The sequence below is a fragment of the Corvus moneduloides genome, chromosome 5 (assembly GCF_009650955.1).
Source record: "Corvus moneduloides isolate bCorMon1 chromosome 5, bCorMon1.pri, whole genome shotgun sequence".
Taxonomy (NCBI): domain Eukaryota; kingdom Metazoa; phylum Chordata; class Aves; order Passeriformes; family Corvidae; genus Corvus; species Corvus moneduloides.
In genome coordinates this window covers 26987468-27003541 of record NC_045480.1, presented here as the reverse complement: position 1 = coordinate 27003541, position 16074 = coordinate 26987468, and the positions used below count along the sequence as shown (strand labels likewise).

The 16074-nt window shown below is 40.2% G+C and overlaps 1 long non-coding RNA gene across 1 annotated transcript; it reads left to right on the top strand.

Moving 5' to 3' along the window:
* Positions 1-563: 563 nt before the first annotated feature.
* LOC116443689 lies at positions 564-3771 on the top strand. The gene is made up of 2 exons (XR_004240028.1): positions 564-789; positions 1402-3771. It is a non-coding gene; the product is annotated as an uncharacterized LOC116443689 (long non-coding RNA).
* The last annotated feature ends 12303 nt before the right edge of the window (positions 3772-16074 follow it).

Here is a 16074-nt window from a genome sequence, read left to right as displayed (position 1 = left end):
ATATGTTGAGTTGGAAAGGACCCATCAGGATCATCAAGTCCAACTTCTGCCCCTAGGCAAGACACCCCAAGAGTCACACCATGTGCCTGACAGTGTTGTCCAAATGCTTCTTGAACTCTGTCAGGTTGGTGCTGTGACCACTGCCCTGGGGAGCCTCTTCCAGTGCTCAGCCACCCTCTGGGTGAAAAACCTTTTCCTGACATCCAACCTAAACCTACCGTGACACAGCTTCATGCTGTTCCCTCCAGTCCTGTCACCGGTCACTGTTACAATCCAGTCTAAACATAGAAGAGCAAAGAAAACTTGAGTCCCTATGGATAACATGGATCGAACCCAGAAAGGTTTGAAATACATCCCAAAACTTGTTTAAAAACAAAAAAGGTTAGATGTTGGTGCCAAAAAAATTAGGTTTGTTTTTTTTTAATTTAATTTAATTTAATAATAAAAGAGGTAAAGAGGGAAGGGGAAGGGGAAGGGGAAGGGGAAGGGGAAGGGGAAGGGGAAGGGGAAGGGGAAGGGGAAGGGAAGGGAAGGGAAGGGAAGGGAAGGGAAGGGAAGGGAAGGGAAGGATGGGGGGTTGGTTTGGTACACATCACAGCAAGGGAAGGAGTGAGACATACAGTTTAGGCTCATGACAGGGTCAAGTTACTCTACGATGCAGACAGAGCTCTCTTTTGACCAGGGCATTTCCTTTTTCCAGTTTTAAACAACTGAAAGAACAAAATGGGGAAATGACAACACAGAAGATATGCATAATGAGCATTCCTAAATGAGAAACTAGACCTATTGGTACATGCAGTTTTCTGTACATATGGCCAGGTGAACTTTAATGTAATGAAGTACAATAGGCTGTGAGGCCAGAGTGGGGATTTTGCAGTTTAGACATTTGAGATTGTCTGTACATGATCAAATGACCACTCTCTTCTCTTGTGAGGTATTACAAACCAGCATACAGAAAGGTCTGTTCCCACTTTTTATGTGTAATTGAAAACCTGACCCCAGAATATGAGGCCAGAGTATCACAGTCTCATCTTTTTTCGATATGGCCCAGTTCTGTAGTACATTTGGGTCAAGTTCCAAATTTCAATGTTAGATTCCATTTCCTTTACAGGATAAACCAAAATCCAGGCTAAAGTAAACAATTCTGGTGGCAGAGGGGAGGGAAACTATGAATTAATATCTTAATGTTGTAACTGTGATTAAAGCCAAGCCTTTATTGTTCAAGACTGTGAAGTGCAGAGTAATAAATCCTTGCTGTGAAACCCATCATTTTATTGTCATGAAATCAATATATTTGCTCTCATTTTACTTCTGACCCTGCCACTTAACCCCTTCATGTGTCTCTTTCCTGGTGTTTTATTTTATTTCGTGAGGTAACATTCTTCTCATTTTCAATTTCAGATGCCTCAAGGGGAAAACATTCATGTCTCCTCCTGGAAGACTATGGGCATAATTGTTGTTTTTGATGGATTGCAGCAGGATCAAGAAATTTCCACATTTTGCTTTTGCTTCTTGAGGGAAATAAATGAGGCCTTGCTAGTGTTGCATTTGAAAACAAGAGGAAGATTTGTCATGTCAAGTGCAGCTTAAATACAGAACACACCCTTTGAACCAACTTGTCCTAAGCCACCTACTCTGTAACCATTACAAAGTGTTCATTTACAGCACTGTTTGTGCATAAGGGTGTACTTGGGGTGGAATGACTGGATAACAAGGAGACCATGTGCTGCTCTAACTATGTCAACAGTGCTTTTCTTACCAGTTTTTGAAATCTGCTGCCAGCACTATCTTTCACTGTCCTAAAATACTGGAAACGTTACAGATGTTCCCATGTCCACTTACTTCATCACTAGTGGGATGCAAAAAGAGCATACCATGGAGTGGTCAATCTCTCTTGTTCAAAATGCAGCCGCTCTTTTTACCCCTGCTATTTGCATGATGAAAGGGTAGGCTAAGATAAGATTAGGAAGAGTATCTCTATTGTGAGGGTGGTGAAGCACTGGGACAGGTTGCACAGAGAAGTTGTGGATGCCCCATCCCTGGAAACACTCAAGGGGCTTTGAGCAACCTGGTCTAGTGAAAGGTGTCCCTGCCTGTGGCAGGGGGGTTGGAATTAGGTGATCTTCAAGGTCCCTTCCAATCCAACCATTCTATGATTCTGTGATAACCCAGTTTAGACTCTTGCGCAGATCTCTTCTCTGAGTGCTGTCGTGCGAACCTTGAGGTCAGTGCCAGCCCCCACGGCACTCCCCAAGGTGTGCCACATCCCTCCCACCATTGCCCTGCCAGCTCCCCAGGGGCAGATGGCAGCAGGGCAGTGGATGCAGGCTTTGCTCAGAAAGTCTGAATTACAGCACTCAGGCCACTGTTTCAGACACTGAACATTGTCCCAGTTCTAAGAGAAGCCTCCTGCAGTGGCTTTGAGCTAAGTGCAGCCAGTCAGTCAGCCTGCACACTCTGCCCTTGCAAACTGCAGGGTGCCAGCACAATGGTCTGATGGATGGAAGGGCTGCAAGAGTGGATGGGAAAACTGCAGGAAAGGAGGTAGGATGTATCTCCCAAAATACCAGAATAAGATGCTCTTGGGTCCCATGGTTATGAGACTACTCAAGCACATGTTACATAAACAATAACAGACCTCTTTGTATTCCTACTAGAAAACAAATTTTGAACCTGTCTCTAAAAAGGGGAAAAGCTAATGATCTCCCATGTCTCCTGTGCCTTCCTGGTTGGAATTATGACAATATTTATACCCTGTGCTAAGTGTGCAATAATTATTTCCAGATGTACTAAACATGGCTTATTTTTTGCACATCGATCTTTCACACAGCCTACATTCGTTGTAGAGCTCAGGTGTTTACTCAGCACTCAAATAAAACATAAAGGGGTTAAAAAAACCTATGTGGTCTGTTAAGCTTCCTTAAAAGGGAGCTGATGGTATCTGCCTAACACTCTAACTTCATTTTATTACTGAAATTCTGGGGATTTATGTAACTGTCCTGCTTTTTTCCAAGGTCTATATTTTTGTCCAGCTAACTCACGTCCCAGTGTCCCTATAAAATTAAGTGAAAATGAGCACTAAGTTTTGATGCCCATGGTTCTACTGGAGTTTTTTATTATACCATGGACAATATTAAGGGCTATTGGATAATCCTCACATTTTCTTCCTGAACTAAAGCCTGAAGATTTTGGGTTGAATAGATGAGTCTCTTCTTCTCACTAAATGGTGGTGTTGAATCACAGTAAATATTAAAAACTTGGTTCACCTTTGGAAAATATGAGGGTGGTGCAAGGGACATTCAGTGCACCAACCCTGAAGATTTTCTTACAATAAAAGCTGCCCCTGAGACACGCAGTGCCCACATGTTTTGAGGGGACTTGGCACCATTATTCACTTACCACGTCAATCTTCCCTCCTCATCCACTTGGAAAAAGGTGCTGCCTCTCATGCCTCCATGCACACATTTTCTTGTCATGGCAGATTTTATCAAGAGGACCTATATAACTGGGAATGTCCTGATCACTGCTTTACAACTGTATGGAAATGTGGGTTGTTTAGCAAGAGCTGGGACAGAGAAAAAAACCCGAACATCAGAAATGGAGTAATCTCCAGCCATTCATGTGTCTGTAGAACGTGTTTAGTCTGTTGGCATCTGAATATCGGGAGAAGGTGATTAATGGGGTGGGTTGTAAGGTGCTCCCCTGCAGGTATAACCCTGGCTTTGCACTGGTCTTCAACACCTGTCATTAAACAGTGACTTTTAAACATTAGATGTGCTACCTCGTTTGTTTGCTCAGCGATTTCATGATCTGCTGTCATTTTGAAGTTATACTTGGTGTTTATTTTCCAGATGAACCTGACCTTTACAAGCCAAGCTGGAATTTAATTTCTTCTTCACCTCTGCGGAAGTCTGATGGATTAAGATTTTGGTCCCAGCTGTAACCAAGGTGTCATGGCCAACTATGACATTTACATGAAGGCCTGTGTTCAAACAGTAAAACATTTTCCTCAGGAGTCTTCAGATTTAGTAAGGCTCAGTCCATGTCCATAATACACAGTAGACCAAGAACATGTATCTTCTGCTTCAAGGTTCCTTACAACACACAGACTGATTCCGTATGAATTTGGCTCATGTGACTAATCAGGCAGGCGTCCGCAAGTTTATTCATGTCTAGATCATCCCTGTTCATTAATGTCAGCAAACTCTGACTAATGCTTAGTTGAGTTTATCTTTGTGGATCCAGCTCCAACAAAGAAATGTCAACACTAAACCTATCACTCATCAAATTGTTTTATCATATTTGAATAACACTTATAATGGGCATAAATAATGAAGAGGGAAAGGAGGTTTGATTTTTTATGGCTTTCGTTGAATTATATATCAAACATTTATTGAACAGTCTAATATTTAATAATCAAACAACAGTTCTGTTTATCAGAGAGTATTTTGGCACATGCTTTTTTAATAGGACAGGCAGTAGCTAGATATCACTACTTTTTGTTCCTTCCCACTCCCTACACTGTAAAGTTCAGCAGCCAAAAGTTCAGGCAGTTCCTCAATGAGCTGTAAGAAAGAAAACCTAGATTATGTAACCTTTGTTATTTGAATATTCCTAGGTTGGGTGAGAGTTACCTTTTTATTTCTCTTATGAATACACTGCAATTCTCTGAGCATTTCTCTGGGGTAAAAAAACCCCAAACAAGTGCTGCTTTTTTCTTTAATGAACATCCACCAGGGCCACGGGGAAGGGTCTGAGATACAGAAGCTGCTCAAGTCCCTTCAGGGGGCCCTGTGAGGCTGTCCAGTGTCCTTTTCCCAGCAGCAGCATTATCACCTCTGGCAAGATTAACCCCTTGGAATTACCTAGTCACAGATAAGGTATTTTTCCCTTCCTTCTTTCTCCAGTTTTGTTAACCAAGATCAACAATTCAAAGCAATTACTTTTAACTTCTATCTTGTTTTACTCACACTTCACTTTTTCTATTAGTACAGTAATACTAAAGAAAGCTCTTCTGAGTTTTCAACTAACAAATATGCAAAATGGAAATCCATAGTAAGACTTTATCTGCAAAATCTTCAGCGTGTCTTCAAAAACCTCCTACATTCTTTTCCTGTATTATAATTGGCCCAGTTCCATAAATATGTTTAGTGTCCTTATAAACATGGGAAAACTGAGTTTATTGGGATGTGTCAGAGCTTTCTAGGCAGCAAAGCTTTCAAAGACATTGCAACCATTATTACTATCTCATACTGAATAATCAGAGAGGTAAAAAAGTCAAACTGTTATGTAGCTAAAATGTCTCACAGTCTCACTCTATCACAGACTCCACAAAAAAAGTAAATCAATCCATATTGCTTTTCTTTTATTTCCAGACCACCCACTTGCTATTTGTACTGGATTTCAGTTACTTTTGTCATCAACACTAAAATACTATCAACTACCCAAAGAAAAGCCAACATTTATAAAAGGCCATATTTTTCTACTTATGAAGAGAAAGATTTCTTCCCATGTTTGTACAATCATATTTCTCTCCAGCATATAAAGTGACTTTAGGGACTCTGACTAAAGAAAATTTTGGGACTGGATAAAAATAAACCTTGATGGGTTTTGCTGCAACCAGTTACTAAGTGGTTTGGGTTCTGTGGGGTTTTTTTCCTTCCGTCAGCTTCTAGTCTACATCATGAATCTGAAACATATGAGTAAATACTCAAAAACTTCCACTGTGTTCTTTGATGTTTGCAGCTCAAGATAGTGTTCAACTTTTCAACTCAGCAGCTTGGAGGTGGTCTCATACCCAAGGTGAGGGTAAGAAACACCCTCCACTTACAAGGGAAAATAATGGATTAACATTTGGGGGGAAGGCTCCCATTTTCCTTGTATTCCTTTTAAACTCAATTTATATAGCACTTGGTTCCAGGCAGTAGATCTCTAATCACAGCATTCTTGCATTCCTGCTATGGACTTGAGGATTATATGGGGCAAGGCAAAGAAGATAAAATCTTCTCAGGAATTAGTCTTCACATTATTATCTCATCACCCAAGTTGAGGTGTGATATTTTTTCCTCAGTAGGAGGCTGTGGTACAGATGTAAGAAAACACTCAGAACAGAATTTGCATTTGTTCTCATTTATGACTGACCTTCATTCCCTGAACTTTTGTCTTCAAATAATTAAATCAAACATCATTGCCAAGAGGCCAATGCCAATTATTTTTTGCATGCTAATCATTATTGAGGACCACAACAGGCTTATGGGCTTAACTTGTCCAAGTTAATGGGGAAGACTTTCAGTTGACTGAAGCTCCCCTTAAGTCATCAGAGCAATGTCAATTTATCCTGGAGAAGGATTTGTCCTTAACTGTGTGATGGATGAATCTCTAACTACAACTGTGTTCTCTTTCCATTCTTAATTAGAAGGAAATAATTAAAGAGACGTGATCCTAATTACTTGATTAGGAGACGTGAAAGCAAAAAGAACTGTAAAGTCAAGTATTCTACCGCAGAGGGTACAGCAACACTCCATAATCATGTAAGGCTTTCTCCAGGATTATGGCAGCTGCTTTCCCAAATGCCTCACTTTTCCACTCCAGGTGAACAGCACGGGGTTCAGTTGATATGATAGGATCTGCCTACTAAGAATCAAGGTAAAACCATAAGTTACTTTTTCACTGGCTAATTGATATTAAAGACAGAGCTTTAATCAAATTGTAATGGTATTTAGTTATAAGCCATTTGGGACAATATTTGAACCAGCAACCTCACAGTACAAATAACATTCAATATCCCATGTTCTGCCATAATTGGCCAGGAAGGCTGAAGGAACCTGCTTCCCACAGACATGTAATCACATCCCAGAAACATACATCCCAGAGCAAACAGCACTGTGTTTTGCCACATTTGTCATCTGACACACTGTTTCTGCTAGCCAAGACTGGATCTGGTCAAGCCAGAATGCCAAGAGGAGCTCTTTGCATTCGCTCAATATTCTGTCTGCTGCATTTCTCTGGTTAATCCTTTTTGTTCCAGATGGGGAAGCAGCATAATTGTTCTGATTTCTAAGTCCCATATGGTTCCACTACCAGTTAGGCAAGTAAATGTCTCTGGGATGCCACTGCTGGCATTATGAAAAGCCCCATGGGTGAGGAAGCAGTGGAATCTCTTTAGAGCTATCAGAGCACGAAACTTAAAAGCTGGCATACTGAATGTGGGATTTTCCACAGACCTCATAGGAGCTTTAGAAAACCAAATTCCCTGTGCAGTCTGTAGGCACAGAGTTGTCACTAAATTCCTTGTGCTGCCTTAGCCTTCACAGGCAGCAATTCAGTGGCTTATTGCTATGAAACTACCGAGTGACTGCAAATAATGCAGCAACAAAATGTAGCAAAAGATTGGGGAAACAACCACTTAGTAAAGGTGTTGATAAATGCTTTCTGCAGAGTCTGAAGTCTTTGTTAACTGTTCTTTGCAAGAATAACTTAACCTGCCAATTTATTTTAATAGCATTGTGTACAAAGGCAAAAAACCCCTCTCAGTCTTATATTTCAGTCTCTACAATAGTTCCTCGGTGTTTGATGGTTGGAGTAGAGTACCCTGGGGTGGGTGGGCTGCTTTTCTGCCAGGTGACACAATTCCCCAAGTCGCACCGTCAGCTGTAACCCAGGCTCTTGGGTCTCACTGACCAGTGAAGTTTCACTTAGGCAGCAGAACTCTTCCTTGTTACCCCACAGTATAACCACGATGGTGCTGCACAGGTGGTCAGACCAAGCTCTCCCCAGCTCTGCAGAGGCACCACGGGGCAGCTGTGCCCATGATGTCCTCCAGCAGCTCCCCTGACACCGCACTCCGTAGCCTGGGCGGCTGCTGTGCCCCACGGCGAGAGCCTGTCTCGTAGGGATCTGCAGTGGTCACTCCCTGCAGCCACAACACATCCGTGCTCTTAAGACCCTGAAATATGAGCAGAGAGGAGGATTCTCTGTGGAATACAAATTGCAAAGAATCACAATCTGAAAAGAGAGAGATGTATCAATTTTTAGCTCTTTTGGCTGAGCTTCTCCAGCTCTGAGATGAAGAGAAATGGGATCAAGCCTACCCAAATGTTTTGCTGTGCTTGATTAAATGCCACCCTACAGAAATAGGTATAAGAAAGAAACAAAAAGCTTTCTAGAGATAATGCAATTTTGGTTTTATTATAATGTTATATTATTTAGAGGTAAATCTATCTAGAGATAGAGATTTCTAGCTTAATGTGCAAACTGTTGATAAATAGGTTTGAGGTCTCACCAATTAGATCACCTTCCATTTGATTCTTTTATACCATTTTTCTTCACTTACATCATTTCTATGCAAATTCTGTCTGAGATAAAAATAGATGGTAATTGAATTAGAAAAACCAAGACATATCATCATCTGTTTTATATCTCCTGGGCTAAAATCTTCAGATCTACTTAGGATAAAGCTTCTTCTAATTTCAAAGATCGCCTTCAAGAAGATACACAATAATATATTACAGGAAAAGTCCTAAGAATAGGGTCCACTGCCTCACTGGAATTTTAATTGTCAGTTGAGTAATGGTCCAGACTGCAAGTCTCCGGGAGACAATGTTATATAAGTGGAATTTGGCTCACTGATCTATACTGAAACCTTCTGTATACTTTATTGACGTATATGGGCATTTATACCCAAAGAACTCCAACATCAGCCCAGTTGCCTCCAAGCTGATGCTTTCTTAGGTAACAGCAATAAAAGTAGAAATCAGGTAGAAGAAACAAATTACAGTGAAGAATAATTCTATTTTCTCTGACTGTTGGATCACCATCACTTAAAATGGGAACAAATGACAACCGGTCCTAAAACCAAATGATTGACAGTGTCTGAGCAAAGCTGGCCAGAACAAACATGTTAGTCTTGTGACAAGATTAGCGTTTTTTGATTTAAAATCCAGATTATTTGTAAATGAATGGCCTCTTTTCATATATCAGCCTTCCAAAATGTAAAAATAATTTCAGAAATTCAGCTACTTCTAGTCATTCATCAAAGCACTAATATTACTCTTTAGTAAGGGTTAGAGAGAAGTTTTAAGAGCAGTGCTTCACACACCATTAACTGAGTGCCTCAGGCTGTACTTCATATTCTTGATGAAATGGCACTCATGCTGTCCCATGTACCAGAAAATCAAGGCATTAAATATACCTTTTTTCAAGGGAATCTCAGGCACAGTTGACAAGGTCATGTGTATTGATATGGTCTATATTGATGTCTGCAGGGGATTTGATTGAGGAGCAGGTGATATTTGGTTTAAAAATATTTTAAGGAGAATAACAAAGTACATATTTAAATAACTAAGAACTGCCTCATTGGTGAATCTCTTCCTGTCTTAATGGAGACGTATCTGTTACCAAGGTCATTCCAGCCTGGTCCATACGGACCAGTCCCTGAGCCAACACTGACAGTTTTTCAATCATTTAGGAACACGAAGTATTTGATGTTGGCATTCACTGTAGATCAAAATAAAAATAATTGCATGGAAGACTGCAGAGGCTAAGTTATCTGAATTACAAGGTAAGTCGGTCACCATCCAACCTGCACCTGGGAGTCAGGGACAGAGGTGATGGCCACAGACTTGTGATAACAGCCACAACTGTTGAAAATAACTGTAAATACTACCACTAAGGATTGTCATAAGCCTTCAATAAACACGAAGAGAAATAACAAAGAGAGGTAGCAAAGGGAACCTGGCCCTGTCCACAGCCTGGGTAAAACTGCTATGCTAAAATTCATTATTTTGCTGAGCTTATACATTGAGGAGGATGTGGGAATACAAGAGGGAGCACGGAAAGTGTTTTTAACTTATCCAGCTTCTCAAAGAGACATGACACACAATAAAAAAGATTTATGATAGTCTGGGGAGAAACAGAGTACAGGTTTATTCATGCTGGAAAAGACAAGGTTTGAGAGTTAAGCTTAGATATATGTGACTATTTATACTTGGAAACAGCCTATAAGGGAAAGAAGGAACTTATTACCAAATGCACAAATCGGATTCACAAACACAGGTAACAAGTAGTACCTTGAGATGCCCCAGGGCATTCAGCCAGGTGTCCAGATGGCATGGACTACTCAGATGTCCTGCAGCCACAGCAATCAGAGATCAGCCAAGACTCTGCCTGTCCCAGATCCCCAAGGGCACTTCCTATGGGTCCTCACCTAAACAGTATGAGATCAGACACTGCTCTGGAGGAGTAGGATAATCTGCTCTGAGGAGAAAACCCCGGTGCACAGAGCTGAATGCTGGACAGTCAGTGCACTCGTCCAACCTCTCTTTCATGCGGCCAGGACTCGCTGTTACAGATCCCCTCCCTGTACCCATCTTGGACATACCCACAGTATTCCTGTCATATCCAGCGCTATACTCTAACAGGACCTCGAAGTTCAGGGCCTTGCTGGCCTCCTGTGGGGCTCAGAAAGGTGATTTTGTAGTGCACAATGTTGAAGCCACTTGATAAAGAGACCGAGATGTGGACCAGGGTCTCACCAAAATGGACTTGGTACAGCATGGACTGAAAATGCCATGAACATGGCTCAGTGTGTCAGACTTTCTCCCCTCACTCCAATGGCTGTGATAAAGCACCACTGGTTGATAAAACCTGCTGTATGTCTTACTTATCTGCTCGGAGTGCAGTTGTGTTAGATTTGAGATCAAAAATTAATTTTCTTCAGCTTATACTGACAAGGATCAGAGATGTCATCTGCTTTCACCTTGGGGCATATGATTTCATCTATAACAGCTTAAAAGATTCAGTCTAAAGTCTTCAGTCCAAAGTCTTTGGATTAAAATGAAAACAAATAGGTGAAAATTTGAAGTTCCTTATATAAAGGGAACAGTAAACTGTTAAACTACTGTTTCTTCTTCACTTTAATCTCTATGGAATCAGTAAGTAATTTCTATAGAGCATAAGAGAATTGAGATTGAAGAAAGGCAGGAGAGGCAAAATGAAATTGGAAGTCTAAAACTACAAAGAGAATATCAGCCTTGTGTGCACCCAGGATTCAAAGCAAGTTAATAAATACTTCTGAATTTTCAGCAGAGATGACACTGGATGTGAAAAGGACAGATTAACAATTGTTAATCTGGAGCACTACTTACTAAGACTAGATATTTTCACACAGTCCAGCGCAATTTATCTCCACACTCAAAAGGGAATCCACTCAGTGCAGTTGGACTTACCTGCAGATGTGAAGTCAAGGCTTCATCAGCCCAAGTGCCAAGCTTTTGAAGTTCATATCTGAAAGGAGAACTTTCCTTCATGTATTAAGAAATGCATAAATACGGAGAAATCACCTTGCAGCATGACCATCTGGGATTTTACAATAATTATTTCCATGTCTCTGTGCTTTTTTATGTTGACCACTGACCACCAGCTGCTTAATTCAATACCACTGATACCAGTAGAAATCTAATCCCTAGACCACAAAGACTAGGCATACTCTGGATTCCTCTTTTTTCCCTGTAGGCATTTTGTTTCCTGTATTCTGACATTTTCTTTTGGCCTCATAGCACTCTTAGCACAATATTTATTATCTGTTAATCTTATTGCAGTATTGCTAAAGAAGCCCAGTCATGAATTAAGATCTTGTTGCACCAGGCTCTATATAAACACAGAATGAAATGTTGATACCTAAATTAGGCTTTTGGTTGGAAGCTATTTACAGTCCTGACTGTTAAAGGATTAGCTTCACCTAAAAGGCATGGAACAGTGAGAGGTATATCTGTGCAATTGTCTCATTTTTACAGAATCAAGAACACTTGGTTTGAAAAGGCCTGTGAATGCATGCCACAATCTGGGCATTACACAGCCTTGTACTGCAGATGGGCCATGAGACAAACCCCTCAGCACACCCAAAGCATGTGATTTTCTTATGGCCAAATCCTGTTTGCATAATTTCCTTCTTTTATTTTAGGATTAAAACTTCTGCTCTTCAGAAAAATAGATTTTTATGCCTCCCTTTTGAATCCTTTTGGGCATGAATTACCTGGTATGTTCTCCACAGCTCACTGCCTGCACTGGAATGCCATGTAGGAGCCAAAGAGCTTCATTTAAATGCTTTGTGAATTGCCCCAGTGTTTTATTTCCCCGAAACACGGTCTTGCATCCCAAAGAGCACACTGATCCTCAGCTCTGTGAACTTTTTGGTAGAATGAAGTAGAATGCAATACGTATTCCCAGAGGTAGGGAAGAAAGAGAAAATTCAATATATAATTCAATACTTAATCTTTAGATTTTTCAAAATATTTATTAAAAAGTGCTCTTTAACGCAACATGCAATGGGAATTGCCTATGCTTTAATGCAGGGAAAGTATGTTGTCTTAGTACTTTTCTCTTTCTAGTTTCTGGCTTCTTTGAGATGCTAACAGAACAACAGATGGCAAACCTTGCAGTCCCATTTTGTGTCACTGGAATTTAGGGCACACTGCAGTGATTAAACAATACAGTTGAGGAGATACCCAAAAACGACGGCCTCAACGCTGAGTTGTGTGCTGCTGACTGTAAAACAGACAAAGCAATGTTTGTAACCCTCAGCAATGAGCCCCTCGACTCAAATCTGCTCATGTAAGAGGAGATGGGATATGGCAAGAGGGAAAGAGGTCTCATTATAGGAGGCGCTAGTGCTATAATAACAATAATAAATGCAAGAATTTCTGAGTGTCATGAAACTCCATTTCAAAACCAGGCAGCTGAAACAATAGGACTTTGCCAAAACCAGACATGTATCAGCATTCCCCAAAAAGCACAGAGCAGGCATAGGTCTTCCAAGAAAACTCATGGCTCTACTTCTAAACAGTTTCAGGTGTGCACGATAAGAGTCAGAAATACCGGAGAAGGAAGGCAGAAAAAACACACCAGATACAAACAGATGTAGTGTGTCATCAGGTATAAATGCTGACAGAAAGCTTTAGGATTAAGGGCTCGCTGTGATTGATTTGTGAATGTCAATGTATTTCTACAGTCAGGTTTTTTTAAAAGATGCTGATTGTGAAATAGCTCCAGGCTGTTCTGTAGCACCAAAGAAATGTGAAGAAAAATTACACAACCCAGTACTGAATCAGTACTGTAGACACACAGAAATTCTGACAATTTCCTGTTCCCATGGAAGAAATAAAGAGGGAGGACAGAAAGAAAAAAATTGTGCCCTACTAAGGTGGTGACTGTCTGCCAGATCACCCAGACAAGGCCTTTACTGAAGCTGATTTCCACGGTTAAGGGGGACAGCTTTAATCTCTTGTTTTGAGAAAAATTGGGCGGGACCTGCAGGTAAACATTTTGTCTAGATTCTTACTGTCCTCAGGCTGTTGAAATAAAAACCTGATTTAGGAATATTTGTGTCAGAAAAGCTATAAATCATAGACAAGTGCGTAGACAAAAGTGGCCACACAGGAATGACCAGGGAGACCACCGGAAAGGTGCAAGAAGCCCATACTGGTGTCTGCTGGGACAAAGCAAAGTAGCATAGTAAAGGATAGGTCCACAGTTCAGGCCCCAGACACAGCTGACCAGGTGAGTTTCTATCACTCTTTGAACTCTTTTGCCAGGAACTTTTCTCTGTAAAGAAGTATTTCCCTATTTGATCTGTCCCATGATCAGTTCATAAATTCTGCATCAGAGAAAGTGTCTAGATCGCACATTGTCTTCTCCTCTGCCAAGAAGAACATCTTATGGGACTTGTATTATTGGTTAGGCACTTGGGTCAAAAAAAAAAAAATATATAATACTGAAGTGATGGGAATGCTTTTCAAACACTGTATGCCTATCCCATGTGCTGTCACATTAATTGCCCCTCCTATGCCATTTACATGTGTGTTCTTAGGCATCCAATCCCCTTTACCTGCTAAAATAAATAAATGCATTAAATAATTTCCTCTGTAAAGTTTTATTCAAGCATTTTCTGTTTGCTTTTTAACAAAATCAGACTGAAATGCAACACAAAGCTATTAAGCCAGATGTAAAATGCTTTATACTTGAAATAAGAAGAGTTTGTGATGACACCTTCATCTCTAAAACATTTAGTAGATTTCAGGTTTTTTCCAAATGAATTCTCCAGGCCAGTTCTATTGAGGATAATTTCCAATGTATCCAACAGCTCTGTAACTAGGCATCATTAACAAAATAAATCTAGGAGAGGCAATTCATTTTTCTTAGCTAAATAGTTATAAGAAGAATTTGCTTCTCTAACAAATGTTTGGATGTGTTTCTTCTCATGATGTTAACAGACTGCAGAAAAAAACCAATATTTGGGCAGTTTTGTTGTAGAAATCAACTTAACTTGCTGGGAGACAGATTATTGCTCTGGAAAAAAACCCACTGATTGGGCCAGTGAGGCTAGAAAATTGGAAGAGACTTTCAGCCTTGCTTAGAATGGGGGATTAGCAGTGAATTACAACCTCATTTACAGAGTTGTTTGTCAATACCTACAAGATTCACTGAGTACTTCTGAAAACAGCCCTGTACAGAGCAGCAGGAGCAAAGAAGAAAATGTTTATTAAGTAAATGTCATTTGTGGGAAATGTCAAAACAAATGAAAGTTTTAAAATGTTGCCCTAAATTATTTGATCAAGCCCACATAATGTGAGAGTGAGCAAAGGATTAAAACTAGAACTCATGGCCACACCTCCCAGTGCCACCATGTCCAGTGGACTCAGCCCGAGACTTCTGGGAGAAATTAGCTTAGCACAAGAATTTGGCTATTGAAATGCTCCTGGTTCCTGAAGCAGGAAGGAGGTGAGTCCAATCCTTAATCCACTTTGGAGCGAGGTGCTTTGCAGGAAATCAAACACTGTGAAATTCCAGGTGGGGAGAAGGATTTTTCATGCTAAGAAGCGTAAGTCTATCTGGATGCCTGGGTGACACATTCTGGAAATTTGCCATGCAGCAGATTCCTGCCCTAGGTGAGAAGACAAATTTCAGCAAGTAATCCATAATATGTGCCGTGAACAGTGAAAGAAAGAAACATTTTATAAGCAGTTAATTTTATGGGATGATGTTACAGTGTTTGCCTAAAGGCAAAGGTACTCGGCACTTCTTCCAGCTCACTAACAAGCATGTAGGAGCCTTCACTATGCAGCAGTACTCCAGGGAGGAAACAGGGATGCAAACAGTCAAGGAAAATATCAACAGAGAAATATGTCACTTTGGCAAAATATATTCTGCAGTATTTTTCATGGATTTCTACAAAATATTAGAGTGGCTTAAATTATGTGAAAATTCATTTAATGCCAGATTTCTAATCTATAGCAGGACAGGGACAAAGAATGAAATTTTCATCTTTAGGCTCTATAATGTGTTTTGTTCACCAGATATGTAATTTAACCCACAAACTTTTTTCCAAATTTATGAGAAGCATTCACTTTCCACTTCAAAAAAGAAAGGAATACAACTTCCACTATTACCTGTTTTATGTTAGAACATTTAAATTTAGAAATTCCCTGCTAATTTAAAACTACATTCAATTTCAACTGTATATTTTAGATCCTAAAAGTCTTTGAAAAATCACAACTAAATGGAATAATGTAAAGTGGAATGTGCTTCCACAATGTGGGGTTTTGGTCAGAAAACACTACATTGGGTTTTTTTCTCTTAGATGATGGAGTGCTTCTAAAATCCACTTGAAAAGTTCTCAGCTGACAGCATCATTGAACTCAAAAAAAATCAGCATACATTGCATTTCTTAGACCATTATGTAAAAATTTGTTAAGAAGAGCCCCTGGAGAGGAATAATGGGCTGCTCTGCACAGCAGAGTAATGTTTGTCACATAGAATTTCATTACTTTTGCCTCCTGAAGTTGTGTCCCTCTGTGATTTTTGTACAGTGTTCTTTACTGTGGAATACAAGCAACCACAGCTTGTTTATGAAAAGATTGTGGCTGCTTTGACTTCAACATGGAGACTGCCCTGAATTTTAGGCCCAAATCTTGCTCCTTCTGAATGAAAAAAAAAAAAAAAAAAGGAATTATTTTAGGCAGAAATTGCCCCTCTTTTATATTGCTCTCAGGTATTCAGCTGAATACTGAATACAATTCA